Here is an 11,663-nt window from a genome sequence, read left to right as displayed (position 1 = left end):
ACCAGCTTTGTTGTAAACTGAACCAAAGTTGAAGGAATAAGCATTTCATGTCAGCTGCCTTTAAACATAAAGTTTCCACTTTACATTAGTTTTTAATAAACTATTTAATAAATAARATGCTTTTAGAACTGAGAGCAATTTGCTGATGGTAACAAACAGAGCACTGGCTGTGATCCTAAGTTTGTTGGTATTCTCCCTTGAGCCCTCTTGAAGTGGGTGAAATTGCAAATCATGCCCAAAGGGCAGAGATATAAAAGGATGATGTGGGAAGAGATGAGTATCAGACAGGAAAGTGGTCAAGAGCTGAAGCACTGAGATGCACCTCCACAAGGGAAGAACAAATGACCACAGGAAGTTCCACAACGATTATGAAGGATGATTTAATTAAAACCTGTCTTCCAGCAACCAAATTAAGACAAAGTTACCASTACAGAATCATATAATGTCCTGGCAATTACCCAAAGATAATGGTAATCACTGGACTAGCTTTCACTCTTTATCACAGTATTATTTTCTTGGGTTTCTGGCTTCGTTTCAGTGTGAATTTGAAGCAATATGTTATTTGGTTACTCCTATATTAATATTAAGTAAAATATAAATCAGAATACCCATGTCAAGGTGGTAAACTATGAGTATGGAATTCCATGCCAAAGCTGTTCCAGATGCTGTGAATCGGTTGTTGTGAGAAAAGTTGGCATTCAGTGAGTTCTTGAGAGGCAAAACTCCCAGGGTCTTACGTAAGTTATGTACAGAGGATGTAGAATTAGGCCTTGTAATTGTAAAACCTGCCAAAACAGCAGCAGGGCATGTCAGTGTAATCTTTTAGTTCTTGGCATCTGCTCTGTACTGATGTGTAGTTCAGATCTGAAGAAAATTCTRTTGGGACAAGATGGAGAAGAGAAACATGAAAGAAATGTTCATTAACCTTTCCCCTCCATAACAGCATTGGAGAGCCTTAGTGTGAAGCCTTGGTGATCATTCACTTGGCTTCATCTATGAGGTAAACACACAAGCTTTTATCTTTAAATTACCTAAGTGCTTCAGTTACAGTTAGTTTGGACATGACATCAAATATCACAAATACGGGGGGCAAGAAAATGTTGACTTCCTGCAAGTGAAAATCGTTCYGTTGGTTGATTGCTATTGGAATTAAAGGCAAACATTAGCAAATCTGTTATTACTGAGGCAAGCAGTRGGAATCAAAAGCTAAACTGCAGTACAGAACCAAGGCAAAGCAGGCTCCCATGTGCTGATRTCTCTGAAGCTGCAGAAGATAAATGAACTGAGGTAGAGGCAGGGCAGAATACAAAGCTTTGTCTGAAAGCTTAGAAAAAACCGCAAACCAACTTAAAAAGACTCAAAAACAATCATAAAACTTTTAAAGTTTGCTGTAAGAAAGACTTATCTAGAAGATAAAATAYAGAGAAAGGGAGATAAACAAAATTTTTCATTTCTTTTAGGTTCCATGACGATCAAAGCAGTCTTTTTTTTTGTCACAGGTGAACAGAATGAAATGTTTGGTTCATTTCTTTCTGTTCTTTGAGTCTGTCAGACATGCATTGTAAATTGTTTTGGGTTTTTTTTCTCCCTCTCCTTARTCCTCTACTGTTTGTAATGTTATGTCAATATGTATCAATTATTTTTGTTATTGCCTTTACTTGCTTGTATTTTGAATTTTGGTGAAGCTAAAATGGCTTTGTTTGTGTGCATAATGTTTCAGATGATATTCCGTATTCTTTCCAGCACAGTAAGTGGTATTACTGGTTGATAAAATCTTAATGTTACAGTTGTTTGGYATTAATAACAATTAAAAAAAATTGCAGTGTTGTATCTGGAGGCAACAACAACATCATATGATCAGTTCAAGAGAAATGTTGTGTGATCATTTAAAAATTATTTTAAGAAATATAGGGAATTTGCCTTTTTTTCAAGTGGATTTTGTGAAAGTATTTGGCACCTTGCTTTTCATGCAGGCATTCTTTGGGATCTCTGTTGGTGCACGTTAACATGCACCTGTAACCTACMGAATTTTACCTGCAGGTATTGTTAATAATTGTGCTGGGAAGAACAGCACCATTTTTGGCAAATGTCAGCTTTCCTACTCCTAAAGTCTCTGTATCATTGGAAGTTTGAGATTTAATAGCTTTGCTGAGCTATAAGTGGGATTAATACCATTATCAAAAGGAAGCCATTCTTGTTTTCATGGTATGGCTTTGTTCTAATTCAGAAAGGACCAAGACAAAAAAATGTTGGTATTTGATATATTTCTGTACAGCAAGGTGCTGTAACTCCCCACAGCAGAGTTAAAACTTCTCTCCGTGACACCATCCAAGCCTGGCTCTGCTGGATCTCCATGTGTCCTGTGCTGATTATTTTAATTAAATTGCTTTTAGTTGGAATGCTGCACAAGTCAATATTGAAATGTATCATGGTGTCATATTTGTTCTGATAACATTCTGGTTGCTCAGCGCTCACTGATCTCTCACACAGATAGGAAAGATGAGTCTAGGACTGGAAAGCATATGGGTTTTCATAAAAYTGGATATCTGACACATTTCCCTTCTGAAGGATATGGAGAGGATTTTGTGTTCTTTCAATGCAGAACAAAGACTAATTTCAAACCTTGAGAGTTTGTTGTGAAGCAGAGCTGTCATTTTTTGGGCTCTCTGTAATTTTTAGAATAGTTTCTCCATAACACTGAATTGTGTAACATAGGAARAAAGGGTATAATATGTGGGTTTCATTATTGCTTTTCTGAGAGGAATTGCTGTAAAGGCACATCATTTCCCCACTYGAAGAAATGGAGCTACTCCAGCTTTTGATTCTGCTGCCACAGTCACACAGGTTTGCTGAAATACTCAAGTTTGTTGCTATTTTCTGAGAGCAAACCACACTTAGAGGTTTTTTTTTTTTTTGCATTCCTCTCCTCTCCTTGARTTGTCAGGAGGAAATTGAGGGAGTTTTTCCCTTCTTATAACTGATCTTAACAGTTAGTACACTGGGGTTTTTGTGGGCAAAGTGGTCAGTAGAGTGTGGGGTTTGTGTTTTGGGGTGGCAGTGCAGTTTCAGTCCTCCCACCAGAGAATTCCCTCTGTGCCCACACAGTGCAGGGGCTCTGGCTCTTAGCTCGCTGTACAATTTCACCAAGCCATGGAAGGAGATCACCTGCAGTCCCTCAGTATCCATCAGATGGCTGCCCTCCCTGGRTACCTGATACTGCCATCCTCCTCCTGATCCTGTTGAGGCTCAACAAGGTTTTAATTTTTAAAAAAWTAATTTTTGGTTCATATTTGTACACTTTTTTAGGGCATGCAATATTGTACTTTAGAAAATAAAAATTAAATGCACTGTAAATATCAGATTTTACCCATTTTAAAACTATGATTTCTGTTATCTTTGTCAGCTAGAGGATTTCTTTCATCCCTCAATAGTCTGTTTTTTAATGACTCGGCTAGAAGATTATTTAATATGTTTTATATAAACTTTGAAAGGATACAATGAGGCATACATTTAATGCTTAAAATCTTGATTTCAGTATCATTTAATATAAAGGATCTTTTACAAAGCAGCGTTGTGCAGTGCTAAGCATCAAGGCTTTCATCCATCTTTATTGTKCCTCATTTAGGCCCAGCTCCACACTTGCACGCCAGATGGCAACTGCAGAGGAGTTTCAAGTTATAGCAGCAATAGATGAGAAGATAAGTGCCTCTTGAGAAAGGGAAAGCCAGATTGCATATTCCTTTCAATTGCACCTGATGACTTATTGCCAGTCACTAATTGGTTTGTCCATACACAGGCAATTGAGAACCCAACAGCACTGCCTGACTTTGTCTGGAGCGCTGCTCTTCCTGCAGAGATCACTGGTGAAATAAAGCCTTGCAGAGAAAAATATTTTATGTGAAGCTCTGTGAAAAGCAGACATAAGGGTTTCTTTTTTTGGTTTTTTTTTTTTTTTTTTTTTTTCATTACTGCTGTGTCAAGGTTTTTTCCTTCAGGAGAGCCATAAAATCTTGTGTAACTGTCATTGTTAGTTATTATTGCAAAGTAGCGTAGCTGTCTGTGATGTGCTAACAATTGACAATATATGCACATTTAAAACAGAGTCAGAAATGATGAGTAGAACTTGGTCTATTTTTCATTAAAGATATGAATGTTTTCATAAAAATCTTCATTTCCCACATATTTTTGAGTGCATTTTCATTTTCATCCTGGATGGAGCATTTGACTTATTTAGACAGCATACAGAGAGCGAGCTATGAAAAACACAAAATAAGTCAGGAATGAAAAACTGCTGGTTATTTTCAGTACTTGGAGGCCATCAGCAGCTGAAGGGTCTCTAGAGCTGGAGAGCAGTGTTGGTGCTTGCCATTTTCGTTGACGAAAGACAAAATCTGTGCATAATGGTAGAGCACATAGCCATCCTCATAATAAAGCCTTTAAAAGGTGAAGTATCCACTTAGGAAACAGCATCCCTCATGCAGTGAAATGGCAGTAATTTTCCAGCTAATGCAGAACCAGCATTATCTCCTGAACTTGTCAATTGAAAGCATTTTCACTAGATGTGCTTTACTAAATGCAGTGACAACATAACAGTTATGTGGGAACAGAAAAAAAAAAACAAAACAGCTGTCTGTGTTAGAAATGATTATTAGTTGTCCTGAAGAAAACAAAACAGAACAAAAACAGGTTATGTAATTAAGATTTTCAGGGTCTATGTCTTTGTTGCCTGTGTGTCTGTGATCACAATCCCAACAAAACCAGAAGTGGAGCTGTGAGTGTGCAGCATATCAGGGCTGTAACACCATGTAAGTAGGTAAAGAGCATATCTTGTTAAATAAACATGAAGTAAATTAAATTGCTGTGAATCAGTGGTACTTATTAAAGGTATTCTCAAAAAAGAAGGCTGGGAAAGAGTGGAAATATTCCTAAGGGCAGCAGAACCACATTCAACATGTGGAGAGATCGCTGGGGAGATTCCTGACACTTCAACTGGACTGTGAATTGAGTTCACATCTTGTAAGTTATTGTTTGCTTCAGAAAATCGCTAAATTGACTTTGCCTGTTGAGGGCCTCACCAGTAAAAGATAAAATAAAATCATGGACAAGCATCCAATCACAAATGAAGCTGTTTAACACTTGGATAGCTGTGTAGTCAGACCCACAATCTGCCGGGAAATTTAGACATCTCAAATGTGTTAGAAAACAATGAATGTCGATTCCTAAAAATCCTCSTTCTGTGTTTTTCAGTGTTTTGTTGTATTTTGTTTTTCCTCCAGACCTAAGGATAATGGGCTACTTGCACTGACCCCACCTGTTGAGCTGAGCCAACGACTTGCAGCTGATACGAGTTGAAATTAGTTCTCTAGAGGTGAAGAAATTACGTGGCTCATCAGCAACCACAGGTGGGTGAAAAAACCCCATTTATTTAGCAGAGCACAGCAGCTCTCTATTTTGGGTTTGATGAGAGCACTGAAGTTATTTATCCAACACAGGTGGTGTCTGTAGCTGGTGCTGGGTAGAATTTAACAAATGCATTACGTTGGGGCTACCTTGAGTTTGTGTGAGGGAGTTTGGGGATACTTTGTATTGTAAAGGATTTCTTAAACMCTCTGAAGGAAAACAACTGCAGAGAGGAAGAATCTGTTATGGTTTGAAGTGAACACATTTAGAGATGAACACCAAATACTTGGAAGGAATGGCTGGGAAGATGGMAAAATGAAGGTAAGATTGCAAAGAAATGTTTGAAATTATTATATACTCTGTAGTTATCTGAAGATAAAAACTTCCTAATAATAATAATGGCAAAGTAACACTACAGTCWGCATGTGAAATCTCTTAAAATGTTWARTTGAACATTATCAGTTATTTTCTATGACAARTTTAGTCAGCCTTTATATGTTACAAGGTAGTGTAACAGGTCCAATTATTAGATAGAAGCAGCCCTTCACCAGATTTAGTTGGTGACAAATCTACATTTGTGGTTTTACAAATTGCTGAAAAAGTAACAGATGCTTTACTTGTGAGGAATTAGCCATCGGTTATAGTTGGAGGAAATTCAAAGGCACTATTGGGCCAATAGTGCACTTGGGCAAAGTGGCAGAAGTTATTTGTTTGTGAATTTATGTTTTTGAAGGTGCTGGCTTGGATGACATAATGTACAGGAACTTCACCTTTAGACGTACAGCAGGCAAACTTGGAAAAATAGTTTGGTTACTGTGCAGCAAAGAGAGAACTTTCCCAATGGAGAAAAACTACGGCTCTTTCTCTTTGAGATTAAATGTCATTTATTGATAGTTTTAGTGATTGTTTTTTTCAGTCTTTTTTATTGTTCTTGGCTGAATTCAGTGGGGTTGTGAGACCTAGATCAGGGAGTTTGTGCATGAAACCACCAGGGTGATTGACCTCTGTTAGAATTATTTGATGAGCAGAGATTATTTTTTGGGGAGATGGARCATTCCCATTGGGGAATGAGCCCTCTGTTAAGATCTTTTCTTCCTAAATTGGCAATGATGGGGTGAGAGTTCTGCATGAACAGTGGGGGACCAGAGACATTTGTGTGTTTGAGTAACAGCAGCTGTTTCTGTGGGTTTTTTAAACTTGGTATTTTAAATACTCTAAGCACAGTATTTGTTGGTGTGACACCTCACACACATCTCTGCAAATACAGCAGTGGGTAATTTATTTTTGAGGTCAAACCTGCTACACAAGGTGCTGTTTTCTTGCTAGGTTCAAGGTGCTTTTCAATGAATCATTGCTCTAATAAATCATATTGTGTATATATACTAGTTAGGATATTAATTTCCAAGCAGTGSCTGTCATGAATATGTAGTTTAAAAAACCTGAGATGAATAAAGCACATGGCCTTTACATTTCAAGACCTTATCTGTAATTCACTGTGCTTTCTTYTTGATCCACAGACAAAGGTGAATTAGTTCCAGACAAAAATGCATCAAAGCCCTATTGAATAGTCAATTATTAAACATGTAATGGAACTTTGGTTATCCAGGCATGCTCAGTTCATGCATAGAGTACATAATTTGCCCCAGAATGGAGTGGAATTGGTCTATTTTGAAAAAAAAATTCCAGGCAAAATTATATTAACAGGGAATTAGAACAAGTTATTGCTTCTGTTGTACAATGAATGGGCTTACTTGACTTCATTAACCATCCCAAGGAGCTAATTTCAGTGTGTTATTGTATGTACAAACCTAGAAAAATAGCAGTAAACAACATTATTACTTGAGGGCAAGGAAAATAATCTATCCAATCTACAGTGTTCCATTTTGTGGAGAAATATTGTTTTTGACAAGCATAAATGAAGGAAATGTTGCCACATAAATGTCCTGGCAACACTGTGACTTGGTTGAATAAAATAAAAAAAAAMCAAGTTATTGTTGAACAATGGGAATAATATTTCCTGAATATCACCTGCATGCGGTTCTAAATATTATTGATTTCCCTAAATTTTATTCAGGAGAAAAGGTATTTGGCTGTTTGATAGTTGACAGTTGGCATTGTCCTCAAACTATAAACATTATTCAATCTCTGGCTGTTAATTTTTTTACTGCAATTATATACCACGATTGCTGCATGGGAGCATTAATCTGTTGCAAATTTTTGATTAACATTAGGCAAGCTGCAGATTTATTGCAGTGTGTTCAAGGCACCATTTAAATCAACAGAGGGATGTGTCAGGCTGGCTTCAAGTGGGTTTTAGAAGAACTTTATTCTCAATTGTATTAAATATAATTATGAATATARTTAATTGTGTATTGTATGTATTTTCATGGTTTATAAAAAGAAGAAAAGTATTTTCTGCTCTACAATGTCCAAAAATACTTTTGCTAATATTTTAGTGTAAGTAATTACAGATATTTTCATGCTCTAATAAAAATTGCAACATCTTCCCTCAGTGAGATTCAACAGTTTGCCATTAATTTATCTTCAGAAAAATCCTGAACAGTATGTGAGATGATACCCAGTTATCACTGATATTGTGTGTAATAAATAGGAAATACGAGTGATGGAGACTTCGTGTCTAAACTGATATATCCCACATAAAGGAAAAAGCAGAAATCATGTCACTCTAAGATACTGCAAGAATTTCTTGGCTAATGAGATGACAAGGACAACTTAATTTATCTGCATGAAAAGAGAGGAATGAAGAGGCAGAAATTCACAAATGAAAACTGTATGGTGCTTTCAGAGATRCCTTTTCATATAAAAATTGGAATTTCTGCTGTAATTGGATTGCAAAAGTTAGTTCTTGATTCTTCCATCTATAATTCTTGAGGGAATTCTTGTCAACGTGTTGACCCTTACTGCAGGATTGTTCTTTTGTGAGAGGTGCTTAAGACCAGAGTGATTTATTCTTTATGTGCAGAAAATTTCTTAGCTGASAAGAAAAGTTTGCAAGAGAGGTGGGATAACATTTCTCCATTTCTGCATTAGACATTTAAATGCATGTGTAAGTGTCTAATGCAGGTGGGGGGTTTTACTGCAATAAAACACACCGAGAAGAGACTGTGGCTGTGTAAGAGCTGGTGTGTCACATTTCCCTTGATGACTCCAGTCACACTCAGCTGTTTAAAATTTTTAAAAAGCCGTTAAAAAAAAGCTGTTTAAAACTACCTGCAGTAGTTTGGTATCTTGTGATAACTTCTTGAAGTTAACTCAAAGAGAGCAGACTTTAAGAAAAGATTTTAATAAAAACTTAGCGAATGAGTGCAGTTAGAATCASCAACCAAATCCTCAGCAATGTGAAGCACCATTAAATCCTATCCCCCAAGCTCAGTGTTCCAGCAGAGCTCTGAGCAGATACCTGTCGCTCCCCGCTCGCTATGTGGGGTTGTGTAAGTGAGGCCTGCGGCTGGAACCTGCTGTTAAAAGTGATGAACTTCCAGCAGCTGCAGCCAAGGCATTGCTGGAGCTGTCAGTCACCTCGGCTGTCACTGCTGAGCTCCTTTATCCTCCTGCTCCAGCCATTGATCAAGCAGCTTCTGCTGCCCTTCTCMGAGTACCTTGTTGATACTGCAGCAGATGTCATTGCCTGCTGTTATGATTCATGCTGGTTCTTGTATTGACCTTCCAGGATTGTTTTATTCCTCTGGAAGAAGGGGGTATTTCGTTAGCTATGGGGCCCTTATGATTAATGATGTGATCAGAGAATGAGGGGAACTGTCTGGAATATGAAATGATCTGCGGATGGAGGAGGGACTCAGTACCTGAGATTTTTTTTTGCTCATATTTTTGTAGCTGCAGGTATAAACCTCAGAATAAGGCCACATCTGCCTAGTTGTACTTAAGGCTGTGGTTGTCTCTTACCTCAAAAGCCATTCAGGCGGGAGATATTGTTCCTAAAGCTTTCTTGTGGAAATYATGTCATGTTCTCTGAAAGAAAAGACACAATTGCACTCACAAGTTCGCTGAGTCCTGGGGGGAGTCCTGAGGTAGTTCAGATGTTTGGGAACAGCATGTCCTCCTGTTGGTCCTGGTACCTCAGTTGAGAGGGGAGAGGAAAATGTGACCACCACATTAATGTGAAATGTGTATGCTTTTCTACTGCCTCTTTGCTTCTTGGGCAAAGTGGTTATTTCAGTTCTGCCCCTGAACAAAACTTTGTCTGCAGGCGACCCAAGAGAGTCTGAAAAGATATCTCAGTACTCCTCTTCCTCATTGTGCTTGCAGTTTGCCCCCGTCTTTTCACTGAGCTTTATGTTTGGCCTGTCCCCATTACTTTTGTTCTTTCCAGGTTCACTTTCCTCCTGCAGTACTGAGCACTTTTAGTGTTTCCTCTAATGACTGCTTATGCTCATCTAGGAGATGTTTATAATAAGAAAACTTCTCTAAACTTGCAATCACAATGATATGTGAGGTTTTTAATGCAGCGAGACAGACATGAAAATCATGATTTGCATTCCTTGTTYGTGAAAGGCTTGTGTTAGCAAGTAGCTGTTTCGGCAGCAGGAGTAGGAAATTGAGCCCATTTAAGAGATTTTTTCCTAAATAACTCTTGGATTAGAAAAGAAGGGAAAAGGAAACACTAATTCTATTGAAAAGATTCATGAAGCACAGAGCAGACTTGTTGGCTTGATTCTTTCTCTCCCTTAGGCATCTGTAATTCAAATAAACAAAAATCCAAACCRGTGATCCCATTTGTCCCATCATCCCTGAGCTTTTCCAGACTTCAGTTTTGTTCCCTCAGCAGAGCTTCAATCCTGTTGCTGCTGGTCCATGACTAAYCCTTGCACACCAGGGCCCCATCTGCCCCTCTGGATCCTGGTGCCTGCCGAGTCAAGGATTGCATTATGTGAAGTGTTGCCACTTTACTGTGGTGTCATTTCTTTATGSTGCTAATTTTCCAGAAAAAGTGAAGAGCAGAATGTGCAAAACCAACTCTTCATCTTTCTTCTGTCCTAACCAGACTTTTCTGCAGATGTGTKGAGACTCATTACAAATATTTTCTTTTTTTGAAGCTCCAGTAAGTCCACTGCTGGAAGCTGGTATTTTATTCCTTCCTGTTTTCAGTGTCCCTGCATTCCTCCAGTAGTGGTGTTTGTTGGTAGCAGAGTGTGACCCCAGCCCTGAGCACTGAGAGTTGCAGAAATGACCAACTTCAGTGCCAGCTGCAGGACTAATGGTTGTTTGGAATTTAATAGTGCAAACCCCAGTGGAAACAATGACAGATTTCTTTGCAAGATAAAAGATATGAACCTTCACAGTAAAGCACTGAATAAAGAACTGGTTAAAAATGTATGAGAAGAGCAGGGTCTCTTTGGAGGAAGGATTATTTGCATATGCAGAAAGGTTAAAACATTTGTGTCTTTAAGCTCTAATTGTTGTTTATGTGTAGAAGATTCACAACCAAGCAACTACAGAAAGGGGTGGCCTCTTTCAGAAAGGAAGGGAGATCAGATGGTAAACCAGTAGAAAAGAGAAGGAAAAATAACGCTGGAAACTTTAATGTATGTTGACATTGAAATGCAGGGAATGAGTTTGGTAGTTCCATTTTTAGAATGACTCAATTTCTTTGCAATTTGCAGGAAATGGTTAGGAGAACAGGATTGAAGCAGGAAAAGCATTCCTGATGTTCTTACATAGATAATGGACTTTCCTTAAGACAAGTCTTAAACTCCAAAAAATATCAAGAGAAAAAAAAAAAGAATTAATAGCTAGGAAATGTAATACCTGACTTAAATCTTTTCACATCTGAAATAAAGCTTCTTAACCCAAGAACAGTTCAACCATCTATGGATGTGGTATTCCTGGAAACTGGTATATTAAAGGAGGGTTAGGTTAAAAGAAACATAATTAACATTTCATTTATTCTTCCTGAGCCTGTTCACAGTAATCTGAATTGAGAGCAGGCAGTAAAGGATTCTCTTTTACAGTTGTCTGCAGCGAGGGTGCAGGTGCTTGTATCTCTGAAATTGCTTTATGGAACTGAATTCACATTTSCTACTAATTTGGCTTTCTTTAATCATGAATAATTACATTCAAAGCAGTAGTAGGAAAGGTGGTTTTCTTTTTTGCAGAGACCTGCAATGCAGTGAGGTTAATGACATTGGCACAGCTTTATTCAAAAAATGAATTTGCCCTTCAGTTAGAATAAGAATTCGTCAAAAGAGATCTTTCAAAAAACTTRGGTAACTTTTCCTGCTATC

The sequence above is a fragment of the Malurus melanocephalus genome, unplaced genomic scaffold (genome assembly GCF_030028575.1).
Source record: "Malurus melanocephalus ecotype Western Australia unplaced genomic scaffold, MMel_1.1 scaffold_317, whole genome shotgun sequence".
Taxonomy (NCBI): Eukaryota; Metazoa; Chordata; class Aves; order Passeriformes; family Maluridae; genus Malurus; species Malurus melanocephalus.
Note: the sequence above shows the minus strand (reverse complement) of the source record.